Here is a 10,589-nt window from a genome sequence, read left to right on the forward strand (position 1 = left end):
AAGGAATTTTAGTGATCACATATGCACTTCTGACAAAAGAACAACGGTAAATAGCCTTATTTTCTAAATGATAACTAGGACGACTGGAAAACCTACCGCTACCACCAATGGATTCAGCAACTGTGTATAAATAGCGTATTCAATTCAAATGAATCAATAAAATTTTGTTGTGTTTAGAAAGCATTTCTTTTTTGGTGAGCATCTAGAAATCTCTTTTCAAGTTCAGTGCCTGTCGCCAAACTTCATTAAGTACTTGAACTAAACAGGATCAGGCACTCCCATTACATAGCTCGCAGATCCAGGTCACCAACACTTGGCTCCGTTTCCTTTGGGAAACTATATCCTATCCATGCCCTGGTGCTTTTGTTTACAGAATATGCTAAGTGTGAGTAGATCAGTTGTAAGCACATGCTTAGAGCCTATTTAGCATCACTTGTATTTTTTGTTTTCTAATTTTGAAAATATAACTTCAGAAACTAAATTAAAAAAAAAAAACACATATAGTACAATTATTTTTATTTTTTATTTTAAAAAATATTTTCATTATTTTTAGAAAATTTAAAAGTAAGAAAATCTTACTTTTTAGCTTTTCAAAAATAAAAAATTTCATAATTTTTTACTACCATTATTTCCATTACCACCGCATTATCTTTGACGCCTTCGTGCCATCGCAACCATCACTATCATCCTAACAAATGCTGACATCTTCATCATTTCAGCATCTTTTTTTATTATCATCCTCGTCGTCAATTCTACTCAAAGTAAGCAAATGAAGTAAGGCTTGAAGCCGAAGCCGAGAATCTTCTCCAAAGGTCCATCATTATGGAGTGTTTTAGTTTCTTTGAAATATTGAAATTTTACTTATAAAATTGTATTTTTATGCAGATTTTTTTTTGGTTCTAGTGCTCCTTTTTCATATTGGAACATCTAACACAATTCCATTTATTTTTTGAGAAGCTTATGATGTTTTATCTTTATCTTTTTTTTTTGTACATATCGAAGACCAATTCGTGTACATTATACGTGATGCTCAGCTCCTATGTGGATAGATGGATCACTCTCAAGAAAAAGAAGGTTCCCTCTATTCCGCGTGCATGTGGCGACGAATTAATAATTCGCCGGTTAATAATTTTACCAAACCCTCCGTACATGGCAACGAATACGTGAGTTACATCAAACTTTGCTTTTGTGCCACGTGTTAACTGCTTTCGTGTCCATAATTGGAGCCTCGTGGCATTACTCGCAACAAACAAAAACCAACCGTCGTTGACATCCGAAACTACGTTTCGCGCAATTGTCGCCGCCATTCGCGCCGCAAATATTCCTCCTTTCTGAATTTATCTGAAAGGGTTTGACCATCCAGAGCTGACCGCCGTACCTGCATACAAAATATTTTTTTAAAAAAATTATTTTTATATTTAGTCAGTCATAAAAAAAAAATAGCATACTGCATAACGTTCTACATTTAGTTGGGCATATACTTTTTAAAAAATATATAAAATATCTGATATATTTTTATAAAAAAATCCTACTCTATTTTATGAATATTTTTGAAACAAAAATTATTCTAAATTCCAGCCAATCAAAGTTAAATTTTTCTCATCTCATGTAGATTACTTACAGTAAAAAGGTCCAATTGAGACTCAAATAATATTAGTTAAACAAATATTTTAACTTTAGTCATCTAAACTAGTCTAACATCTTAGCCCAATTTTATCACGTCAAATGAGTTATGCCCAGATCCACATCATGGATCTAAAATTTATTATTTTTTTAGAAATTCTAAAATTAATCAAGATCAAATTTACATTCAATTAACTTCAACGCATGTAACTAATTGGTGAAAATAAAGCTTCAAATAAAAAAATTCTAATTTTTGAAAATTTTAGTTTCATCTCTTGATTTGACTAATATTTAACACTTAGATCTTTTAAACCTGAAATTTTATGTGCAATTGTTTGTCTTAATGGCTCTTTTATTCATAATTTTTCCTAGAAATATATATACATAGTACCATAAAAAATATGCACAATTGTAATACATGCGTTCAAAAATTAATCATTATTTCAAAATAAAGCTGATCAAGAATTTAACATATATTATCATTATTTTAAAATAAAAGTATATTATACAATTGTTTTAAAAAAATATCAAATTTTAAGCAGATCCAACCCAAAGTCTTATGATCAGCTCTATTTCAAAATAATAGGATCAAAATGATACTGTGAAGTGAAAGTTAAATTAATGTGACCCACTTCTAATTAAGAAAGATCCATTATTTTCCGCTCAACCGTTAGGAGGTTGCCCAGAATGGCTTTAGAATCCCAACCGAAATTACTCCATGGCGGTGACGGGATCTCAATATTCTATTATTATCTGCTCAACTTTTACCTTTAGATAAAAGGCTTTAAAATTTTAAAGAAAAGCCGTCACTATCCATCTAATCTGGAAATAAAAAAAGAAGGATAAAGACGAAAGAAAACCAACCCCACCACGAGACTGCCCTTCTTAGCCCCCCAAAAACCCACCGTCACCTCATTCTCCCCTCTTCCGAGTATAGCGAATGCCCCTTTTTATCCCTCTCGTGCCTGACCTTGATCAAAGAGACGGGTAGTTCATCAGATTGGGTCGCGGGCGGGCGGGCGGGCGGAGGGTTGGTGATGGCGGAGACGTTGAGATGGGGGACGTGGGAGGAGCTGGTCCTGGGCGGCGCCGTGTTCCGCCATGGGGCCGCAGCTTGGGACGCCGTCGCCGCCGAGCTCCAGGCCCGCTCCCCCTTCCCCGACCTCTTCACCCCTCAGGTGATTGATTCCTCTGCCCCCATCCCCCCCTCCTCGCCTTTTTCTCCCCAATTTTTATGGGTAAAGATTTTGTTAGAAGAAATTATCACCTCCTTTCCATATGTCTAATTTCTTGCTTTCTTCCTCTTTTGATTTCCTTTTTTTTTTCCTCCCCGAAAACAGTTGTTGAGCTTAATTTTCTTTTATCATTAATCGAATTATCTCCGCTTATTTTTCCTTTTTTATTTGAAATAAAAGTTTTTAAATGGATGTTTGATTATCTTTTTTTTTCCACTTAACTGTAAATTCAGATATTATCATGTAAGTTGTTGCCGCCCTGGAAATCACGAGTCCCCTCTGAAGTTTCCTCCCATTGATCTTTTCTACATTCATTTTTTTAAACTAATTGTCGCGAGGGCGTTCTTGGGTGGCAATTTACTCCGTCCACTTAATAGCGCGGGTTTTGCCCAATCCGAGTAGATGCGTAAAATCCACTCCCAACCAGACTCGGATATATATCTCTAATTTTTGCAGTTTTGCGAGACCCGATCCTTCCAGTCTATCTTATCTAACTCTATGCATCCCTCATATAGACCTATTTCTATCCCTAGCATTTTTGGGCTTAAAAAAATATCAAGGATTTTTTTTTGAAAATTGAAATTATGAAAATTTTGATATGTACAATTCGATGTACTCAAACTCAACCTGAACCGATCAGTTCAGTTTATATCCATTGTTCGTTTTGGTTTGGTTGAGGTTTTGAACCAAAAAAAAATCGGTTCAGTTCAGTTTGAGTTTTCAGAAAATCGATTCAAACCAATCCGACCCAATCCATATATATCTATATATATAATTTTTAATTTTTAATTTTTTTATATTTTTATATATAAAATAAAATTTTTATATTTAAACTTAGCACAGCTCATTTAGTCTAGCCTATTGAAACTCAACAATATATAAAATAAAATTTTTTATATTTAGATTTAACCCAACCCATTGAATATCAACCTAATAAGCTAGATCGAACCAAACTGTACCGAATTTTTTAGGTTGGTTTCAAGCGGTTTTTGTAGATGATCGGTTTAGTTTCGGTTTCAGTTTTAGAAAACCAATTTAAATCGTTTCGGTTTCGCATTTGGCTCCAAACCGACCCAACCTATGCACACCCTTAATATATATGTATTGTGTTTTATGTAAGATTGTTTGATCTTGCACAGATGGTTCTGATTAACCTAAAATATCCACAATGATCTCTTATTGCAGGAATGTGAGGCCAAGTACAAGGAATTACGAGAGCGTTACTCCGGATGCAAGTAAGTGTTCAATTATCTGTTATCTATTCCCTTTCCTTTTAAATGAAAGAGAATCTCTTTGCCTTATATTCTTTGCTGTAAATGCTGTTACGGATTTTTAAATATGTAATGAAAGAGTTCGGAATAAGAAAAGTCTGGTGCCAGTTGTAATGTGTGCATCCACTTGTCTCGGGGTTGTCATTTTTGTACCAAATACAACAAATTTGTTCTTCCAAAGAAGAATCCTAAGCTGGACTCACATTTTTCTATTTCTATATTTATTTAAATTATTTGAAAATTTTGAATATTTATATAGAAAATTAAGTGCTTTCTTGAAATCTTATATTGGAAATGCTGCTTGACATGGAAGCCTGAAACCTTATGTATATACCTCACCAACAGACTGTAAACCTTTAAATGGAAAACTTTCTCGAAGAAGGAATGCTAATTTGCATGGTGCAAACCCAAACTATGGAAAAGGTATTGTTTAATTTGTAACCCCTTAAAGATGTGGATTATTCCACCAATTTTTCGATATGTATGTTTGACCCTAATGAACATTTTTCCTTTCTTGGTGTTTCACTGGGCTTGCTATAACCAATAATTACTGCAACCGTACAACATTTCTCCTATCATACTTTAATTGGTTAGGAACAAGTCAACATTTGGAAAATTCCATAGAGGGATTGAGCTGATTCTAGTAATCAGCTTCTATATGATGTCAGCCGTCTCATGAAATTGTGCTAAAATTCCTAGTTTACGTCGTAGTGGGAATTAATGTGCAAGAATTAAAAAGGATGAACTTAGTTACATTATTAATATAAGGATGAAACACATAACTATCTTTTGTTAAATAAATGAAACAAACACTCGATGCCTATGCTGGCATCGATCTGATTGGCCACATCAATCTCTTTCTGAGAATTGCTTTTTTAACCAGTGCAATACAGAAGGCCCATGATGAAATTGCTGTGCTTCTGCAAGAGCATTGCTACCTATCATCTCTTATAAATCAAGAAAGTCAATGAGCAACACAAATGCTAGTAACGTTTGGTGTTAAGTTTTAATAGTGCCAAGCATAGATCGTACTAAATAAAGCCCCAGTTTACAGTAAGTGTTTTGTTTCCTTGTAATATCATTATCTTCTATTTGAAGAGAGCTTTCTCATATTGGTGGCCATTAGTTATAAGACACTGATGTTCAGACATATGACTACACTGTCGTGTCATATATTTCAAAAGTGGTTATGTTATCCTTTTTGTTGTCTTCTTGGAAGTTCTGTTTCAGTCTATCCTGTCCCATGTAGGTTTAAACTTTTTTTTTCAAGAAATAGTTCATACATTTAACCCATTCAATTCCATCAAACCTTTAGATCAATCATCAATGAGTATCTTATTTTGATGCACAAGGAATTTAACTTTCCAAAAAGATGAATCAATGGTGTATGTTAATTTGGTTTTAATTCATTTGTATGTAGTTAAGAGGGTGAGTCTTGGTACAACAGTAAGGTTGCTCTACTGTGACTTGGAGGTCATGGGCTCGAATGTTAGTTTTCTAAACCACAATAATCAGATAAATGCAAATAGGGCAAGTGAGTAATAATAAAAGAATATAAAAGTGAACAGGAAGGCTCATCTTATTGTAGTTGTTTTTGGTAGCTTGAAACTAAAACCTGGAAAGTTCTCGAAGTTCAACAGAAGTACATTCTAAGTCGATATAGTGAAGGCTATAAATAGGTTAAATTCTTATTAAAGAAAAAACTCTTATTTTATATTTATCTATAATTATAATAGCTCTCTTTTTTCAACACATACATAACACATGAAAATAAGGTATCCAGTTTTGGTATGGGTACCGTGCTAGTGGTAGGGGTACCGTACGGTATGGTACGCACCCCATGCTGGGATAGCTCTCAAAATCGTTATCTTACTTTTTATCATACTATCATTCGAAATTGGATGGTACGAGTTGGCACGGTATAGCATGCACTCCAATACATGGCGATATTGCTTGGTTCTGACTGTACAAGTTAGTTCAAGTTGAATTGGGGCTTGTACTGAACCGAAACCCAATCTCATTTCGGTTTTGACCCATTATAGGTTGGTACACCCTGAACCTAACAGCTTGAAATGGGACGGCAATGATTGCATGAAAATGCCCGGAAAATGTCTATTGTTGAACTTAAGATGTGAGCAAGTGGATGATAGGGAATACTATAATCATTGCAATATTGCTTAATTGTCACTTTACATGATATAGATTGTTTATCCAAATGGATCATTTGAGAGAGTTCAGCTTGATAACTTAGAATATTCATATTTTTCCCCAAAAAATGGATAATGATCACAAGTTCTTGCTTCTTATCAAAACTTTTGCTGCCAAAGTTTTTTACTTCTCCTATTTTAATTTATTCATTTTTCCTGTTTCATTTTTCAGTGCTTGGTTTGAAGAACTACGGAAGCGGAGAGTTGCTGAACTAAAAAGAGAGTTGGAAAAATCAGACTCCTCCATCTGGTTGGTATTGAACTCTTGTTCATGCAAACAAATGCAGATGCCTGCCGTCAGATGTTTGCAGGCCTTAATATATGTCTTTCTAGCTATGTATTGCCTATTCATATGTCTAAATCTAGCAATTGCTATGCCTCATCCCTGTAATGAAGGAGCTGATACATTATTGATTCTTCTTAATGATGTTATGAAATCTAATTGCCTGTGTTGAAAATACTTAGTTGGGATGAACGTGTGTGAAATAAATAACATGTATTATCTGATATCTGTATTTTAAGTGCCCTCTGGCTGTCAAACTCGTGCACTTTTATCATTATATTTCAGTTTAGTTAAATGATTTGGTTCTTGAAATGTTCTATGCGATAAGATACAAGATTCTTAGAGATAGAAAAAGTAAAACAGAAGAAAACTATGTTCCAATAATTAAATGATATCATTTAATGGCAGATACTTCTGTAGATCTTTTGCTTCTTCTCTTTCAAACCTTTCCATTCTTCTAGTTACTCTTTTAAATCTTTAATGCAGTTGCAATACCTTATTGGATTTGATAGCATTACCTATGTACTATGGGTGTTTTTGTTCTTTCATAGTACATGAAAATTATTCTCACTTATAGCTATTATTTGTAAAACCATTTGAAATAGGTCTTTGCAATCCAAACTTGAGAGCCTTAGTGCTGAGAGACGAAGTGACTGCAATTTCAAGTATGATACCAGCTGGACAGAGCCACACTCACCCACTGAAAATGCAGGTGATATTGATTCTTCCATCAAGGATATATCCAAAGATAAATCATCTGCTGGTAGCTTTACTCCGGAGACAGGCAGAGATTGGTCATCAGGATTCCAGATCTTAACATCAGTTTCATGTCGAGAGAATGATTTGAAGATGGAATTCTCTGCAGATTCCAGGAAGGACAAAGCTCAGATTAGAAACTTGGAGACCAGGCTTGGAACCTTCAAAGGGAAAAGGGGAAAGAGGAAGAGAAGGGTCTTTACTATAGTCAAAGGAGGTAGTGGGAGACAGTGAGACAGTGACTTTGGCTGCATACATGGATAGAGAAGAGTCATCTGAAGGTCTTAAGCGGGATGTTCTACCCTTACATGAGGAATCTGGTTTGTCTGCAAGAGGTGAAGATACTAATATTGATCTCACAGGATTTGTGATTTCAATTATGGAGCACAAGGATGTTTCAATTTTTTGTCGCTGACTTGAAAACCTGGTAAGGTGGCAAGGGTTATTATATAATGCTTGTTTTAATACTTCAACACCAGAAATCATCAGGTTTATCATGCTTATTGTGTAATGGACAAAGCTATTTTCTTTGTTAGGAATTTTTTTGAACAGAAAAAAAAAAAAACCATGCTCAGATTATCTTTGGATCAGGATCAGTGAAATGCTCAGAATTCTTGAATAATAGATGGTTAAAATGATAACCATGGCTAGTTTTTAAAAATAGATTTTGATATTAAACCTTTCATTTCATGGGAGCTCTATTTTCTGCCATCTTAGTTGCAATATCCATTTTTAGTCCTATGACCACTCCAAAAACCTTCGTGTCTTGTTACAAATAGTCTTCCTTTAATTTCAACTTTTACAGAAGAGAGCCAGATACAAGAAGATGATCCGCCAACATGTTGACTTCCAACCCTAAGCTCAAGGATCAGCAATGGCTCAGTCTCTTCAGCCAAGGAGCTCTGTAGGGACTTGATACTACTCTCCAATAATGCTGTTGTCTTCAATCCAAAGAACTCACCAGAGCCCCAAATCTGCACTAACCCTTCGAGATCTTGTGTGCAAAGCACTGCAGCAGAGTGCTAAAAATCCTGCTCGGAGCTCGGGTGATCATGGTGTTACATGTTCTCTTCTGATCCGGCAAATCAAAAGATTTCAAAGCATGCATTCATGCAATCTCAACACCAAGGGGAATTCAGCGGTTTCCGGTGGAGGAGCTGGAACCCCATTAATGGAGAATGGCAAGTAAGATTCTCATGCGGACATACCAGAAGGGACTGGGGCTAGGAAGAGAAGTATTGGCCGACCGGTGAAGGGTGGCCAAAGAAGTGGCAGGAGATGAGAGGAGAGCCCTAACAAAGGAAGGGAAAGAGCTCAAAGAAGGTGATATTGTTAGGAGCAGGATGTTTTTGGTTTTTTTTGTTCCCTCGAAGGGATTTTCTGAGGTATACCTTTTGACTTCTGTCAAAGAATTTGCGAGTTTCTTTTGTTGTTTTGGATCTAGCTGGCAAATTGTATAGTCTAACCATATGGTGAAGAAGAAACTGATGTTTCTCTTGTTTACAAGGTAATCTAATTAAAATATATATGGTAATTTATCCTCCCAAGATGTTATACATGCTTTGCCTTGCATGCAAAATTTTCTGGGATTCGCACTTGCAAAAAAGAAAGAAGACTCGCGATCCTTTCGACGAGCACGTGTGAAGAAAGAAGACTCCTGATCCTTTTGACCTCATCGGAAGGAATCCGACCGAGGGGCGGATTTCATCCTTCTCCAACCCTATTTAAAGCCCTTTTGGTTTTCTCTTTGATCTCACTAGAGAGTCCATGTCCCCTGATTGAAGGTGTTACCAGAAATCTTCGGCTTTTTCTCTTTGAATACTTGCTGCCATTTGCACTGTTGCCGTAGCCAATTGTCGCCAAAAGCTAGGTAAGAATCCAGCAACTTTTGATTGGTCTCTCTCTCTCCTTTCGGAGTCTTTGGAAGGTTTGATTTTGGCCAATGATTGCCAGACTTTTGCCAAGAACTGAATGCTGGTCAGGAACTGTTGCATTGATTGGCCAGGGTTTTTAAGGCGTTATCTTGTATATTTGCCGGGGAAGTCTATTGCATGGACTCCTGCATGGTGTAAATTGAAAAGCTGGATGCTGGTCAGGGACCGTTCAGGAGAACCCAGTATGAATGCAAGAAATAGTCCATGCACTTCGAAGAATTTCCCCCGGCCAAATGTTTTCTTGGTCTGTGCTTCCTTGGCGTTTATAATTTCTTATTGGTTTTTTGTTTATTATTCATTTAAGTTGTCAGGGAGAGGATGCTATCAAAGTGGGCAATTAACCAGGCATAGAGGGGAACAATCACCTTCATTGGAGAGTCTTGAGTTAAAAAATGAAAATATGGGAGTGTCTCAGCTACCTGCTGAGGTCAGTGCACTCTTGTAATGTGACTAATGTCATTGTCTGCTCAACTTTCTTGATCGCATGATTTGCGCTCAGATTATCGGAGCAAATTGTAGATCATGCCCACAGCTATCTATCCATGTATTCATCGATGCATATAGTGAATTTTTTTAATCGTAATTCACCGTAGTTACATGATGGTAATTGATAAGCTGAAGCTCCAGTGTTTATATCTGATAGAGTTGCATTTTCTTCTATCGGTGTCATCATGTTATTCTATTATACAGTGTGTGGAGGAAGGTTGTCACTTTTGGTGGTTATTTAGGACATACACAGACCTCAAGCTTAAAGACCTCGGAGGACCGCTGGGTTTTTGGCCTATCCTTGTCAGTAGTAACTACAACTTTTTGTTTAATCCTAGAATGCTTCTCAATCCCATCCTGGAAGTTGGCGCAAAACTAGCCTATATCTGAACTAAAAAAGAAAAAAAAATAGAGAAGATATTAGCAGATATCATCTCAACTCAGAGTGTGCTTTTCCTGACTCGAACGAGGGGCTGGTATCCATCTGAAAGGAGATATCATCCTAGTTCCTGCTCTATGCTTTTCTACTATCTACCATGTACTTATTTCCTTGACTGTGACTTACAGGCAGGATTCCAACATGCATGCTTTTGGTGTTATACGTGGAGAGAAAATTGATCTTCTGCAGCCAACGTTTTCTTTTGCCTGGGAAGATAGGCAACTTCGTCCGTTTGAAGGCGTAGTTTGCTATTCGCCAAATTTTTCAGAAGAGAGGATAACTTCTACTCCACGCTATTCAATATTCATGTTCCCAACTTTATTATAAGTTGAAGTCGAGATCTTCGGCCAGGAGA

The 10,589-nt window shown here is 36.2% G+C and overlaps 1 pseudogene; it reads left to right on the forward strand.

Annotated features, from left to right (window-relative positions):
* Positions 1-2,523: 2,523 nt before the first annotated feature.
* LOC103714618 lies at positions 2,524-8,919 on the forward strand (annotated as a pseudogene).
* Positions 8,920-10,589: the final 1,670 nt, after the last annotated feature.

Source organism: Phoenix dactylifera, chromosome 11 (genome assembly GCF_009389715.1).
Source record: "Phoenix dactylifera cultivar Barhee BC4 chromosome 11, palm_55x_up_171113_PBpolish2nd_filt_p, whole genome shotgun sequence".
NCBI lineage: Eukaryota > Viridiplantae > Streptophyta > Magnoliopsida > Arecales > Arecaceae > Phoenix > Phoenix dactylifera.